The following is a 16,721-nucleotide window of genomic DNA, read 5'->3' on the forward strand; positions in this document are numbered from 1 at the left end:
AAGCTGCAGAATCTGATGAAGTGGGGCTTTCTAGATGGTCCAGCCCTCCTTCCCTCTGTCCCCGACACTCTCTGCAGCACACCCACTCCATTATGTCTCTATCCCTTACCCGGAGGAATGAAGGGAGTGAATTAAGTGGATGCAGTGTCTGTCTTTTGTGAGCTACCAAGTCGTGGATCCCAGGTTCTCCTCCATGGGTGAGAACCACAGGAAGATAGAGGTTAGAGGCTCACAGAGACCTTGGGAAGTCCTTAGGCACCGCCTCTTGTTGCCTGGAGCAGAGGGAACCCACAGAACCTCCAGGCTGTGCTGCACCGGGTGCTGTCCACTCCTCCCACCAGCTCCTGGGCGCTGTTGCTATTCCTTCCAGCCCATCAAGTCTTGTTCATCGAGAGTGCTCCACAAAGACATCACTGGCTGGGAGGACAAAGGCATTGGCCATGACCGCTGCCTGTATGGCTTCACTTCTTTAAGCTGATTCTTCTGTGGAAAGGCTTCATCCCATCCACCCTGCTTTTCTCTGCAAGTCATGGGAGCTTCCACCAGGCTGGGGTGGGCGAAAACACTCCATAAACCAGAAGGTTCCAAATGAGGCCAAGGCAAGCTCCCTGTCTTTTGCCAGAGGCGTGTACTGAAGTTTCCTGGGAGAGCTCCTGCGTCTCCCCAGATCTCACGAGAATTCACTCACAATTTCACGGACAGAACCAGGGGGATGGCACTAAACCGTTCATGAGAAATCCAGCCCATAATCCAATCACCTCCCGCCAGGCCACGCCTCCAACACTGGGGATTATATTTCAACCCAGGCTTTAGAGGGGACAACATCCAAGCTATATCATCAGTGGCCCTGGTGGCTTTCGTGGGTGAAATGTCAGCGTGGAAGCGTCTGTGCTCACACGTCTGCTCCGGCGACCCCTCCTCAGTCAGCTCCCCCAACCCCCACGACCGGTGTGTCCTTGCCCCTCTCTGCTTTCCTTCCCCGTGGAGTACCCATCCCCACAGGTAAACATGCCTGTGACTTCTCTACAGGGAAGGATGCATTTCCTGGGCAGAACATAAGCTCTAAGAGGGCAGGGAGTTCTGCTGGTGTCCCTGGAAGTGACAGGACCACTGGTATCTGCAGGTGCCTGATAAAGATTGTTAAAGAAAAAGATGGAGGCAGGAATGAGAGGCAGAAGAGAGAAGGAAGAAGAGGAGGGAGGGAGGAGGGAGGACGGAGGGAGGAAGGAGGGAGGGACAAAGAGGCGGGAGGAGAGGAGGGAGAAGAGAAGAGAGGAGGGAGGAAGGAAGGGAGGAGGGTGGAGAGGAGGGAAGAGGAGAAAAGGGAGGGAGGAAGAAAGGAGGGAAGGAAGAGGGAGGGAGGGAGGAGAGGGGGGAGGAGGAAGAAGAGAAGAGAGGGAGGGAGGAGAGGAGAGAGGAGGGAGGAGGAGGGAGCAGAGGCCAGCATCTCAGGGGCCAGGCCGGTGGCACCACACACAGGGGGCTCGTGGGAGCAGCTACGCATCAGCGCCCTGCGTGTCAGCCCATTTCAGGGTTCAAGTTCATCGACTCCATCAGGGGACTCCAGTGTGCAATTACAGTCAGAAGTGCTTTTCACCAAGGTACATAATGATTCATGCTGAGAATGTAATTAAAATGTTGTGGTAGTTTAAAAATAATACTCTATTAGGATAATACACCAAAATGGCTAATTCAGAATGAGTGCTTCCTGCTTTGATTGCACTACGGTGAGTTGTGTGCATCAAATACTTTCATCTAAAACATGATGTATATAAATACATCACTCGGCTATGCACTGGACTCTGGGCGGGTGACATTTGAGAATTTCTTTGCGCCGCAGAAGTGTCTGAGAGCAGTATCTCGTGCTGACTCTGGTTTTTGAAGTTCCGGCCTTGGATGCTGCAAAGATCCTCTAAATATCATCTCTGGATGGTCCCTGCAAAGATCGGGGCTGGACACCTGCCTGGCAACCTTTGCCTCTGTCCTTCTGCAAATTGCATGGGTCAGAATTCTGAGTTCTGAAAGTGCATAGAGCCCACCTGCGCGGGTGAGGAGGGGTCTCCAAGCCCCTCTGGAGCAGCCCCAGAAAGCAGAAGGGGAGTTAGTGCCCAGACCCCTGCCTCCCTCCGGCCCAAGCAGGACAGGTGGGATCTGTCCTACGACATAAAGACCTGACATTTGCTTCTCTTACTCCCTAGGAGGTCTTGAAACAATGATTCTCTGACTAGCACTGGCTGTAGTGACCAACACACACTGAGACCTTACTCCAATCCAGGCTGTGAACTGGCTGTGTGAGCACTGTCCTGTGGCCGGGTTCAGACACAATTACTGTGCCCTCCTGGGAGTTTCTGACTGGGGAGGTCTGGAGAGGCCAGGCGTAGGGTCTGCAGCTCCAGTGACCGCCCGACAGAGGCCCAGGCTGCTGTTCGGGAGCCCCCGGAGAACGTGCTGCCCACACAGCACGTACGAGACTCCCTCTAAACTGAGGAAGCGCCCAGGCCTTGTAGGGCCCTGTGGAAGTTAGTATTGTTGTTCCTTTGTGCCAATAAAAAAATAAAAGGACAAAGAGTAGGTTGGGAACGTGCTCAGGATCCCACACTGCACGTGACTCCCGGGCCCAAGCCCTCACCTGGCACCCTGCGCATGGGCCGAGCATTTCACGTGAGCCGAGGCTGCGTCCTGGGCCAGAGCTGCACGGCTGCCGCAGGGGCTTCCTAGGGTGGCCGCCCCAAGGCTCCACAGGCCAGGAGGCCGAGGCAGCAGACACGGACTCCCTGCAGTTCTAGAGGCCAGAAGTCCAAACTCCAGGGGTAGACAGTCCTGGTTCCTTCTGAAGTCCTGCCAGGAACCTGCTCCAGCCTCTGGAGGTGCTGACTTTCCCAGTGGTCCTTGGCTTGTAGAAGGGTCACCCCCTCTCCGCCTCTGTCATCCCGTGAGTGGCCTGTCCCTGGGTGCCCATCTCTGTGTCTCCACCTCCTCCTCCCATGACACCAGTCCTGTGGGGCTGGGGCTCTCCTACTTCAGGATGACCTCGTCTTCACTTTACTAATGATATCGGCAGCCACCACATCACCAAATATGGGCGTATTTTCAGGTGGCAGAGATTACAGTTCACCCCAACACACCACTGGCCCCTAATCCCTCCTTGCCTCCCCCACCTGCACCCCCACTGGCCCCCTGAGCCTTCCTCTCCTCCCCAACCCGCACCTCCACTGGCCCCTAAGCCTTCCTCGCCTTCCCTGCCCATGCCCCACCCACAGCATTGCACAGAGAGGAGGGGTTGCTTCGAGGTCCACACCAGCTGGTCTGGGCCTGCGCTTCCTCCCTGCCCTCCCTTCCCCGCCATAAGATTCGGAGCCTGGGCTCCAGGAAGGGGGCTTGGTGGCCATGCCCTGGCCTTCCCGTGTTTAAGCCCCTGCTGAACTATCTCCTGGGATCCGGGAGGAAGTCAAGGATAAATCCATGACCCTGAAAATCCTCCTGGCGCCCGTCCTTTCCTTGGTCAGGGTGAGTGGGCAGCCCAGGATGAGGCCCGGAATCAGGCCGAGGGTAGCAGCCGGCTGCGGTCTGGTGTGAGTCCTGGTCTTGTCCGGGCTCCGGGGGATTCATCGTCCTCAGAAGCCAGCTCCCTGGGGTTGCAGGACTGAGGTTGCCGCTTCTCCTCGCTGACTGCCAGCCAGGGTCACCCTCAGCAGCTGGAGGCCGGGCACGTGGCTGCCACAGCCGGGCAGCCTCCCCACTACCCAGTAGTCTCTCCTCATGTTACATGGTGGCCGCCCAGCTCGGTGCACACTCAGGCCTGATCTCAAGAGTCACATCTGCCTGCAGTTCTCACAGTTCTGCACAGTGGGGGGCTCCTCGTGGGCCCCCTGGAGTCCTGCCTCCTGGGGCTTGAGCTGAGCTGGGAAGGAAGGCATGAGAGTGTCCTGGGAGGGCTGGGGGGGGGCGCCAGGAAAGTAGAGGAAGGATGGTGCCTCTTCTGTTTCTTCCTGTAGTAAGAAGCCTCCAGCCGCACTCTAAGCAAGCTACTGTCCTCTTAAACTTCGGTCTCCTTGTCTGTGAAACAGGGCCTGACTCCCTCGGGGTTGCTGGGAGCATGAGATCACGTCCCATGAATCACGGGGCTCGCAGTGGGACTCACTGAACACTCACAGCTGTCGTTTCCATGAACACCACTCGGTGCTGCCCTGGACCTCAGCATGAACGAGGGAGCAGAGGCCCCCGTGTGAGCGTGAACGTGGTGCCCAGTGTGGCCAAGGCCACAGGGAGCACAGGAGCTGGAGGTCACCTTCCCGATTTCCCTCTGGAAGTCCTGACTGGATACCAGCGTTGCTGACCTCTTGGCTGTGTGTTGACTGCATTACTGCAGGGGTCTTGAGCAGGCGCCTTCCTTGTGCCTGGGGCTCTGCACACCAGGTGGCCCCTCGGCACCTGCTCTCAGACTGAGCTCCCCGCATAAGCTCTCCAGCCCCACTGGTCACCTGCTCCCATGCAGCCCTTCACAGCAGAGATGTAGCCAGCGTCCAACCTCAGTCTCTGATGACCACGTCACCACCAGCATTTTCCATCACCCCGGGGCACTACGCTTCACCGTGCCCATTGGTGACTCGCGGGTCCATGTCCACAGCCCCCTTTCTTCTCCCCCAACCCTTTAAATTTTTATTTAATTTCCACACCTCCCCACCCGCCACCTCTACCACACGCCCATGTGTGATTGGATCATGGGCCCGTTCCACTGAGGTTTCTGTTTTCCTTAATAGGCGCCCAAAACACTATCTTCTTTCTTGTTCTTTCTTTTTCTCTTCAAGTTAAAATGTACACATATTGAAATAAATCTTAGCTTTAAAGGTTTGGCAGAGACACTCCTGCAATGTGTGTCCCATTGTGACACAGAACAGTTCCATTGCCCAGGAAACGCTTTTTATTTCCACCCAGGGGTCCCGGCCGCCCCCAGAAAGGCTCTGTTGTGATTTTGTTCCCTCAGAAGAGTTCGGCCCCGCTAGACTGTCATGGGAATGGGACCTGCCCTGCCTGCGCCCGCGGCTGGGTCCTGACGCTCCGTGTGCCGCTCTGAGTGTGAATTCACTCCGGTGGTTAGCGGAGCAGTGGCTTGAGCTGTTTTACTGCTGAGTGCCGTCCTCTTGCTCCCACACACCACCTTCTGTTTGCCGTCCTCCTGTTTTGTTTTGTTTTGCTTTGTTTTGTTTTTTTGAGACAGAGTCTCGCTCTGTCGCCCAGGCTGGAGTGCAGTGGCACAATCTCAGCTCACTGTAACCTCCGCCTCCCAGGTTCAAGAGATTCTCCTGCCTCAGCCTCCTGTTAATGGACAATTTGGTTGTTTGGGGACTAGAGTTATTGTTCAGAAAGCAGCTATGCCTCTTCGTGCACAAGCATTTTATAGACCTTCATATAGACCAGTATTTTCCTTCCCTCAGATGACACCCAAGAACAGAATTGTTGTCCAAGGCCAGGCGCGTGTTGACTTTGTGCAAAACCACCCAAGGGGTTGCCCACTGGTGCTCCAACTGGAAGGTTTTGGCCCCTCCACATCTCTTCGGATACTTGGTGCTTTCAGTCTTTTTAATTTTAGACATTCTAGAGGGTGTGTGGCAATATCTCGTTCTGGCTTTACTTTTCATTTTCTTGATGACATATGATAACAGCAGTTTCTGAAGACCTTCAAAATCATCTGACAAAAGCTACGACTTAAAATCTCCAAGAGGTTTGGAGCGTGTGTGGGTGAAGAATCGAGCCCCTGGCTGCACCCCCTCTCAGTGCCCACTCTGGGTGCCCAGGTGTGGACAGGATTCTCCCCTGCTGCAGGCACTGACAGCTCAGCCAGCTCCCCTGTGTCAATATTGACCAGAGAACTCCATGTGGCGGGCGCTGGGTCAGCCCCACACTCCCGACCCACCAACAATGGGCCCATAATCCAATGCTGGTGGGTCAGCACCATTATGTTAGCCTCTTTATTTCAGTGCTTCTCATTGTCATACTGCTGAATTCTCTCAGAGAAAAGAAAGAAAAAGTCCTTGCCAGGTGGATGGAGCCTCCCCGGAATGAGCACCCTCACCGGCACCCTGGTTGGCAGGCACTAATGAGCTCCCCGGGTTTCAGGCTCAGCAGAGCAGAGGCAACTAAAGAATGGGTCCCACTGGGTCAAGGCTACCCTTCTGCCAGCAAGCACACCAGAAGAAACCATGAGGCCGGCGCCAGGGCCAAGCCCACCTTGAGGTTCCCTGGCACCCTCTTCCGCATCCCCTGGCACCCAGCCAGCCTGGTTATGGGGTGGGGTGAGCTGGGCCTAGCCTTGGGCATCCACCGTGGCCTCCTCTCCAGCAGTGGCTGGAACCTCTGGAAGAGAGGTGAAGTGCTGTGTTGCCCAGTCTCTGCACTCATGGGGGATATTTTCATGAAGTTGTATTCAGAGACAAGAAGGGCAGAAGTGAGACTGGTTTCTTTGTTGTTGTTGTTGTTTTGCTTTTTGTTTTTTGTTTTTTTGGTTTTTTTTTTTTTTTGAGAAGGAGTCTTGTTCTGTCACACAGGCTGGAGTGCAGTGGCATGATCTCGGCTCACTGCAACCTCTGCCTCCCGGGTTCAAGCCATTCTCCTGCCTCAGTCTCCCAAGTAGCTGTGATTACAGGCATGTGCCACCAGGCCCAGCTAATTTTTGCATTTTTAGTAGAGACGGGTTTCACCGTGTTGGCCGGGCTGGTCTCAAAATCCTGACCTCAGGTGATCCACCCGCGTCGGCCTCCCAAAGTGCTGGGATTACAGGTGTGAGCCACCTCGCCGGGCCGACTGGTTTCTTAGAAATCATTCATTCACACACCTGAGGTAGGTTGAGAAGACTGATGTTCTAGGAGGCATGAGTAGAAATCACGGGGTCCATGGGCTGTGACCTCTGATCATCTGCCTTGCTGCAGGCCTGTCATGGTGGTGGCGCTGACTGTGTGTGAGAGAATATGCTCAGGATGCTTCCATCCCAGACAGAGAGAAACAGAACCAGGAGAATGTCCAAGCTGGGGCCACAGCAGTCAGTGCACACGCCCTGGGGGCTGAAGGGCAGGACATGTGGGGTGGGTCCAGGGAGGGTATGGTGCAGGGGCTCGGAATTACAGAGGGGCTGCCCTGCTCTGCCAGAGAGCTGGGGGAAGGGAGGCAGATTCTTGGTAAAAAGTGATGTTTACAATAGCTTCACAGCCCAGGCACTTCTGTCCAAAGGATGGAAAACAGTTTGCAAAAAATAGCCTTCGGGCCAGCGGTCACCTCTGAGCTGTCAGCAAGATTCAGTTCCCCACTGTCCCCCGCCCCCACCCTGCCCACACCTGCTGTGCTTTCTCCAGACTGGCCCAGCAGGCTCCATTCCTCTGCGTTTCTTCTCCATGTGTGTCTGGTCTTATCCCCTTGGCCTCTCTGGAAAATGCCACCAGCCCAGCCTGACACTCAGATGTCTCTAGGCGCATGGTGGAGGGACTGGGGAATAGTTGCCAGGCTCGTTATTTTTGAAAAGAGCTTTCACTCCTGGGGCGGCCGGGCTGACCACAGAAGCCTGCGCATGGCACGGCGGAGCAGACCAAGACAGAGGACTGTGGCCACTCCGCTGTCCCGGCCAGTGCTCTGCGGATAAAGGGGGCATTCGTGTGTTTTATTTCTGTCTGCTTTGTCTTGGATGGAGAATTTCTGGGTTCAGTTTTGGTTTGTTTTGAAGATGAATGTAGAAAGAAGGAAAAATCAGAGGTCAGAAAAGATGGAGGCAACTCCGCCTGCCCACCAGGCAAACTGCTGTGAAACTTATAAATATTGCACCTCGTTCTCTGTGAAGCGCGCTCTTCTGGGAGGGGCCGTGAGTTCATGGGCACTTTCTGTGCAGTAGGGGACCGGCTGGTGCCTTTGGAGAAATCTGTTGTTAAAAGGGAGCTCTCAGGAACTGTGCAGAAATGGGCTTTTTCTACCCCTTCGAGCCGATGTAACACTAAAGAGAGTGGGGAATAATGGAAGAGGCTTGATCTCTCATCATTTACCTTGAAGGAAATAGAGATTTCTGTGCAGGAGCCAAATTTTTTCAACGAGCAAGTTGACCTCTTTCCTCCATGGAAGGGAAAGACCATTTGACCCCAGGACACAGTCTGGAGCAGCTGTGCTATTTCACGGGTAGAGGGGGTGGCAGGGGTCCTGGGGGCGCCTGCAGGGTCAGGGTGGTGTTCAGAAATGCCATGATGTACCCACTGCTGAGGGCAGGTGGAACCAGCGCCACACACCAGGTTGCCCTCACCTCTGAGCCTGCCCTGACCACCCCCGCCCCCCAGCCCGTCTGTCCTGTTCTCTCACAAAAGAGAAGACTTTGCCCAGTGCAAAGGGTGGGAGCCCAGCCACGTGCTCTTCATTAAGATTAGTAATGACCATCGCCATTGTCCTCACCATCATCATCATCTGCCGAGCGATGCGTGTGCTAAGCACAGCTGATCCTCACCCCAGCCAGGAAGCAGGTAGTGTCAGCCTTATTTTACTACAGAGAATTGAAACTCAGAACCTTGAAGTAACTCTCCTGGGACCACACAGATTTCTAGAGCCAACTGCAGACTCGGGTCAGCCTGCATCAGGAAATGTTGCATGCAGTCTTCCTCCAGGGAAGCCCACCTGCCCCCCATACCCCTCCGTCTCTCGCCTCTCCATCCCTCCTACCCCCAATTCTCCACTTTTTGTGGGTCTTCCTAGGCTCTTTGTTGATGACAACCCCACAGAAAAGCATCCTTTAATATTTATTAATTGATACCACCCTTAATTCAAAAAGCAGGTGAATCAGAAGGCTCGCGTTTCTCTTAGAAAAACTCATGTTTGGAATAGAATTCTTTGTTCTTTCCCTGTGGACCATGGAGCCCAGCTAGGATGCAGGTTGGCTGAGCTTCTGCAAACACACAGGGCCTTCTGATCTGAGGGTGTGAGTCAACGAGATAATTCCATCCACTAATTGTTCATCTTTAAAGGCTGGCCTACAGCTGGGAAAACATTGGCACACACAGGCCCGTGGCCACAAGGCGGCTGCAGCCTTTATTCCAGCTCACCTGCTGGGGTGCTGCTGAGAGCCACACTCCCTGTCACCTGCCACATGCTAGTTTTCCCAGTCATTCACTCAGAAATTCTTCCACCTGCCTGAGGAGGGGGTACTATTACACTTCCCATTTTATAGATTAAGAAGTGCAGTAACCTGCCTGGGTTCCCCTGCTGGCGAGCATGTGCTCCCAGGCACCCAGCTGCAAGGCCTGGTGCTGCCGAGGGGGAGCATGGCAGGAAATGAGACACATCTTATCCCAGAAATACTGGTGAAAAGGTGAAAACTGAATCAACCAACCAATCGGCAACTGTGCCACATACACAGAGAAGCCCCTGGTGTGGGGAACTTTTTCCACTGGCTTACGTGAGATGGCTGCTGGTTTGGTGCCCTGCACACACAAGCAAGGTCATTACTGACTCCTCAGGAAATTCTCTACACATGAGCCAAGGTCCCCTTTTCCCTCCCATGGAAGATCAATGGCACCCTTCAATCTGCTTGAATCTTGGTAGAAAAGTACCAGAAGCATTAATCATCTTTGTCTACAATAATTTACTTATTCATACTGGTCAGAAAATCCTCCTGCCGCCTCATCTCCTGCTGTGAGATCAGAGAGCAGCTGAGGTCCTGGCTGCCCACCTGCCCTTTCCTCCAGGCTGCACCCTTGGGCATGAGCAGAGGTGCCAGGATTTAATTTTGATGCCTTCTTTGTAAACAGTGCCTTTTAGGGTATATTTTTCAGCCTGTCTTAGTGCTCACCACCTTGACTCCCGAGTAGCTGAGAACATAGGCGTGTGCCACCACGCCTGCCGAAATTTTTAATTTTTTTGTAGAGATGGGGGTCTTGCTACATTGCCCAGGCTGGTTACAAACTCCTGGCTTCAACCACGCCTCCCGCCTCTGCCTCCCAAAGTGCTGGGATTACAGGTGTGAGCTACCGTGCCCGGCCTCTTTCTGTTCTTTTTGCCTTTTGGGCTTTCATTTACCCAGTATCACTTTACTCTTTCCTTTATTTTCAGGCTTTTTATTCTATTATTTTTAGTATGTTTCTTGTCCACAGAACAGAGCCTAGGGATTGCCTGTCCATCTAGACAGTTTCTTCTTTGAACAAAACAAGTCGGCCTGCTGGATTTCGTGACATGGCTAATGACTTTATTGCTGTCATTTTCAAGTGGATTACTGAGTTTTCTTTTCTCTCTATTTTCTGGGTTGTCTAGGCACTGCTGTTTCCTTCTGCTGTTCCTGCTGGATTTCAGTTTCTTTGTGGGGTTGGTAATGGTGCCTGCCCTTCGCAATCGTCAGTGTCCATCGTAAGGTTCTGTACCGTTTTATGGAAACTTCGGACCGGGGACTTCCCCGACCCTGGCCAGCCTCAGTCCCATGAGAAGTGGGCTTTACATCACACCTGTTCTCTCCTTCCCACCCATTCCCAGCCTCTTCCAGTGACTTGTGTGACTTTGACTCACCCCTGCCCCACCCATGTCATGCTAACTCTTAGATTTTGCAGAATAAATACTTTCATTTCGGGGCCATTATTTTAGACTTTGCTTATGATTCAATTCAGAAATATTTCCATTTCTGGATTATTTATGTCGCACCTGTATTCTCCCTCCCAGATAAGCCATCACTGCCGCGTGTGCTCACCTGGGCGTGCAGGGTTTGCGGATTTCATGGCTCGCCGCTGCCTCCTCAAACACTTTCCCAAGAAAGCATCCCACAATGCTTTCCCCTCCCTTCGACCACTGTGGCACCCTGAGGGTGGGGCTCATGGGCTGTGCGCGTCCTTGCCCAGTCCCCAGGTGCCATGTTGCTGGCTCTCTGTGCCACAGAGACAAGTCAGCCTGCTGGATTTCATGACATGGCTAATGACTTTCTTGCTGTCATTTTCAAGTTGATTATTGAGTTTTCTTTTCTCTGTATGTTTTGGGTTGTCTAGGCACTGCTGTTTCCATCTGCTCTTTTTTTTTTTTTGCCGTTTATTTGTTCTTTACTGCTGCAGCTTTTAGAATTGTTCTCTTCTGGCTAACACGGTAAAACCCCATCTCTACTAAAAATACAAAAATAAATTAGCCAGGTGTGGTGTCGCGTGCCTGTAGTCCGAGCTACTCAGGAGGCTGAGGCAGGAGAATGGTGTGAACCCACAAGGCGGGGCTTGCAGTGAGCTGAGATCACGCCACTGCACTCCAGCCTGGGCGACAGAGCGAGACTCCATCTCAAAAAGAAATAAAAATAAAAATAAAAAATAAAAAAATAGAATTGTTATCTTCCTCTTCCACCTGGGAGATTTCCCTGAACACCCTGCTAGGAGGCTTTTCTCCTCAGTTCCTCCAGCTCTGCGTGCTCCGTCCAGCCTCGGCCTTGGGCTCTCCTGAGAGGTGCTCATAGGCAGCCCCTCCCTCTAGAGCTGCCGTCCTGCAGGGCAGGCCCTGTCCTCTCCTCTCCCACTGCTTCCCATCACGCGCTCTGAGCATCTTTTCTCTCTGATCCACTACAGTGCTCATTTAGGTCTCAACAGAAACCATGCTCTACTTGTGTTTATCTAAGATTTTTTCCAGTAAGAAATCAGGCATTGGCTATAAAGCAAGGCACGTGTGGGACTCAAATCTCTATTCTCCCTGTCCTTGTTCAAGCCACTTGCCTCAGCCTCTGCCTCCAACTGCTGTCTTTGGATGCCCATTCCCAATGCCTGCCTGCTGTGCAGCTGTGGATATGCTGCATGGGCAGCCCTGGTTGGGGGAGTCTGGCCTTGGCAGCCCCTGCCCAGATCCAGTCTGTTTGAGGTCTCCTTGCCCCAAGGCTCAGTAGTAGTAGAGAGCACAGCTACTACCACCTCCCTCATCTCCTGGGCCCAGGAGACCCAGGCCACAGGCACCGTGGCCTCCATCCAGGGGTCTCTGTCCAGCTCCTCTAGGCTGCAACTGTTCCAAGAATCCCCCAGTGCCCATCCCAGCCTCCCGTCAGGTCCAGAGTGGGAGGCACGAAAGTCCTTCATTCACTTCTAGGACTCCAGCAGAGTTGAAGCCTACCCTCCTCCAGGCTCACCCCACCCTCCAGCCCACTCCCTCCCAGGCCCACCCCACCCTCCATCCTACTCCCTCCTCCAGGCCCACCCCACCCTCCAGCCCACTCCCTCCCAGGCCCACCCACCGTCCTGCCCACAGGAGCTGCTGGGCTCAGAGAAGCGCCGGCTGAAGCTGGAAGGAGAGGAGACATGCCCAGCCCTCCTGGCTTCCAGAAGCCTGTTGCACGGCTCATTCCACAGGAGCCCGGCACTGCTGGTATTAATAAGGACAATCACATTAAGGGAGTTCCTGCCAAGGCCTTTCGGAAGTAGTCAGTTACAGCTCCGAATGTTCATTTATTTTCATAATCCCTCGTGGAATTAGGATGCACAGAGTGGCAGATACACGCTTGATGAGTAACAATCACTGCTCCTGACATTGGTACCATTTTCACGTGCTTGCCCTGTCTGGGCTGTGTGCTAAGTAACCGTACGTTTTAACTGCATTCTCCCCCTTAATCTTCATAACATTGGTAAACATGGCATTATTGTTTTTCTTTTTCAGATGGGAAAATAAATGCCTCAAGAAGCTGCACAGATTGCCCCAAGACTCTCAGGAGGTGAGTGGCCATAGTGGCATGGGAGCCCAGGTCTGGCGGTTCCAAAGCCTGCTGGGTCTTCGTGGCATATACATGCTTTGCAGCTCTCTACCTGACAGCTGCCTGTCCCCTGGACTGTGAGGCCCAGGAGGACAGACGTCCTGTGTGTTTTCTTCACCACATGGCCCTGACACGGCCGGCCCAGGGCCCTCTGCAAACACTAGTGAATGAGCAAACCAGCCAACCCACAGAAGAGCTTCTCTTCCATCCTCTAATGACCAGGGCGTTCTTCTTCATGACCTCTGGCCACTTGCGGGCTTCACCCATGAACATGGGATGAGCAGAGGGAGGCGTGGAGACGTGGGGGATTAGCGAGTGCTCTGAGGATGATGCTGGCTTGGGTATCATGGACCCTGGGTCTCATGGGGCAGAGGAAACAGGGGTGGGCTGAGTTCAGGGCAGGAGCTCGGAGAGCTGGCTCAGCCACCAGGCCGGCCCTCCCATGAGTGGCTTCAGCAGAAGCCCCAGCTCAGCCCTGGGACACTGAATTGGAATGCAGACACGTCCTGGGGCTTTCGAAGGCGGGATCTGCAGACCCCAGAGTGCAGAAAGGGTCGTTGTGCTGACAGGAGCCAGCAGGTGTGATGGCAGGAGGAACACAAGCCAGGGCAGCTGGGCAGAGCAAAGGGGGCCCAGCCCAAGCCCACTCTGCAGGCTGAGCCCTTGGAGCCTGTGTGAGGACGTCAGGGTGTGCTGAGCAAAGGTAACCATAAGGCACCGGGGCCTTGCACGGCTCTTTGCACACTCCCTCCACCCCCGGGGCATCCATCTGTGTCCATGGGGGCTTCCAGCAGACCCACCCTGGCCAAGGGCCGCCCAGGAGGGGCTGCGCTCTGCAACTCTCATCCCCCACCTGGCACACACTGCCGGTGAAGTGAGTTCATAGGTGAAGGAAGGCGCGTGCATTGAAAGATGGGGGTGAAAACGTTCTATTTTCCAATTGTACTTTTCCTCCCTGAGGGAGAACGTTTGGAAAGAGTAATGATTGTGATGACAAATGTATCTTAAGATGAGGGCTGGCACGTCTTTCCTCATCAATTTCTATTCTTTGGGTCATTAAACCCTGAAGTGTTAAGTGGAAAGATGCTCACTGAACTGAGGCAGCCCTTTGGGGCCATGTAGGGGAGGCGATCCCCAGGCCTTCTTAGCGTCCATCGGATAGCAGTGTTTTGTGAAATCTTTGCACATCCACCTACAAAGTGGTTTTTAAAGCGGCCTGCAGTTTTGACGGGACACACTGTCAACCCACGTTCCACCTGCCCTCCAGCCATGCCTGTTTCCCACGGCTCTGGTGTGTCAGCCTTGCACACATCATGTATCCAGAGCCCTCTCTGCCTGCCAGACACAGCCACAGGCAGCAAACATGCCCTGAGCAGCCGCTGTAATGTCTGGACAAAAAGAACATCTGATGGCCGCAGAGCTTGGGCCTCCTTTTCTAGTAAAATCTCATGTCCATGTTCCTACAAGCATCCGGTGGTCACCTGGCCGGTGCCTCTGTGGAGCCAGTAAGAAGCAGCAGCTCCCCTCAGTTGAAGCCCCACTTACAATGTGTCAGCCTCACCCCTGCAAGAGGTGCGGGCCCTCCCTTGATGGCTAGGACAGAATCCGGGCCCAGCCCGTCACCTTCCTCCCATGCTTGGGGACCACTGCCCCCCCGCCCCCCCGCCCCCAGGCCTGAGTGGAAGGCGCTTCTGGAGAACGTTCTGTTGGTCTCAAGTCTCCGGTGTCAGCTCCCTTGCTTGAGTTTGAGTTGAATTCCGGCAATGGCTCAGGGCCCGTATCCCTGCAGCAGCCTGTTCTATGGGTGGTGCTGCATCCTGCAGGCTGGGTGCTCCTGGGGGCTGAGACCTCAGGCTGGCCGCTGACCCCTGACGGCATCCACCACACTGTATGGGGGCGGTGCTTAGCCAGGCAGGAAGCACCCCCAGAGGATGCTGGAAGGAATGTCCTCACAGCTCACAGGAGACCCTTTGGTTTCCTCAGCCATCCCCCAGAGAAGCCGCAGGCATCATCTTTGGGAGTGGCAGGTGACATCCTAGGGTTTTCCTTGTGTAACCTCAGGCACCTGGAGTCCCGGCTGCTGCTCCATGCCACCCTGAGGCACATACCTATCGCCAGTGGGCATGAATGGCCCCTGTGTTTCCCTCCTTTGTAATGTCGGTGCAGGTGGCAGAACGGCCACATCAAGGTCATATCCAAACCCAGGAAGTCCTCAGCGCAGCAGAGGCTGACTTCCTGATTCACCTGCTACTGTCTCCTGAGGCCTCAATAAAATAATAGTAAGGAGGGTTTTTTTAAAGGACACAAATGCAGGACAGACAGCTGTGGGAAAGAGGCAATAGGAACACATTTTGGAAGCTGCACAGCAGATGCATGAGGAGGGACTGAATTAGCCGAGGCGAGCTGCTGAGAGCTGAGCTGCAGAGGCCATCACGACCGAGGATGTGCATTTATCCTGGGCTCTCAAGGAGGGTAAGGGACAGGGCTCCCAGGGTACCAGGTGGATAGCGGGACTGGGAGTGGCAAGACTATTTCAGAAGCAGGTGCGTGGCCAGGTGTTCCTCCACTCCCAGGTAGCCTGCCACGCCCACCTCAGGTGGAGTCTGGAGGATGGGGAAGAGACTCCAGACTGAGGGCACTGGGCAGAGCCAAGGGCAAGAGGATTCAGGGTTTCTTTGTTGTCACAGGATGCGGGGGCTGCCTCTTTTTTTGGGTGGTTTCCCAGGTCACTGGCTGAAAGCACATCAGACCCCTGGCAGGATGATGAAGGATTCCTTTTTAGGGAGACTTATGGACTCAAAGAAAAAAAAAGATTCTAAACACTTCCAGAGATTTAAAAACAAGTAAAGGACTAGAATCAAGGTTTATTAGTCTTCTCAACAGCAATATTTGAAGCCAGGAGGTAATGGAAAATTGTCTTCAAAATTTTATGGGAAAAATAGTTTTCTACTAGAATTTTAACCCAAATGAACAAACTATCAATCGAGACAATTCAGACACACAATTGTTCAATAAACACATCTCTCACTCTTTCAGTGAGGCTCTGGGAGATGTACCCCACAAAACGAGAGACAAAGACTTGGGATTCAAGAAACCAAGAATCCAAAAGGAAAGAGGCAATGGGAATCCCCAGAGTGAATGGGAAGGGAAGCTAAGGAATCCGGTGCTGAAGAGGAAGGGAGGCTGCAGGAGGGGCATCTCCCAGGGAAGATGAAAACACAAAGGGCCTTTTGCATTTTGAGAGGAGATTTACAATTCTCACAGAGAGTTTAGGGCTGAGTTAGTGATATGTATACGAAAAACGAATCCAATGAAAAAGCAATTAAGTCCAGGAAAAACAAACTAAAAAAAAAATTATTTAAGGAGGAAACTGTATTTATAGTACACTACAGGTCTCAGCTGTGAGTGATATTTATACAATGTCATGACATTTAATTGATCTACTGGAATACTGATCTGTTCAGACGTTACAAACAGCAGTGGGTGTGTGGGGGAGGAAAGACCTTCATAACAAGTAGGGACATGGTACAGAGATGCTGAATTCTTATTTTTCATTACATGAAGTCAGTAGCCAAAACTGAACAAAAGAAAGTCGGCAAATAGAAATATAAGCATGCTATTTAGAAATGTGGGGATAAACAGGTGCAGTTTTAGCTTTTAAGTGGATTGCCTCTGGGGACTGGTATCGACACTGCCCTGCAGATCTGTTGGTGGGTTTTTGTGTTGTGTGTGTGTGTGTGTGTGTGTGTGTGTGTGTGTGTGTGTGTGTGTGTAAGATGGAGTCTTGCTCTGTCACCCAGGGTTGAATGCAGTGGCACAATCTCAGCTCACTGCAATCTCTGTCTCTGGGTCCAAGTGATTCTCTTGCCTCAGCCTTCCGAATAGCTGGGATTACAGACATGTGCCACCATACCAGCTACTTTTTGTATTTTTAGTAGAGACAGTTTTCGCCATGTTGGCCAGGCTGGTCTCAAACTCCTGACCTCAAGTGATCCACCCACCTTGGCCT

General features: G+C 53.3%; 1 protein-coding gene across 3 annotated transcripts in view; it reads left to right on the forward strand.

Annotated features, from left to right (window-relative positions):
• The window catches only part of LOC101129018 (collagen, type I, alpha 1b-like), a 719,603-nt gene that overhangs the window by 423,797 nt on the left and 279,085 nt on the right, over positions 1–16,721 (forward strand). For all 3 annotated transcript variants that reach the window (XR_010130628.1, XM_055360744.2, XM_019039477.4), the window contains exon 3: positions 12,619–12,673. The gene's annotated coding sequence lies outside the window, so the exon portion shown is untranslated. The remainder of the gene's footprint in view (positions 1–12,618; positions 12,674–16,721) is intronic.

Source organism: Gorilla gorilla, chromosome 14 (assembly GCF_029281585.2).
Source record: "Gorilla gorilla gorilla isolate KB3781 chromosome 14, NHGRI_mGorGor1-v2.1_pri, whole genome shotgun sequence".
Classification (NCBI taxonomy): domain Eukaryota; kingdom Metazoa; phylum Chordata; class Mammalia; order Primates; family Hominidae; genus Gorilla; species Gorilla gorilla.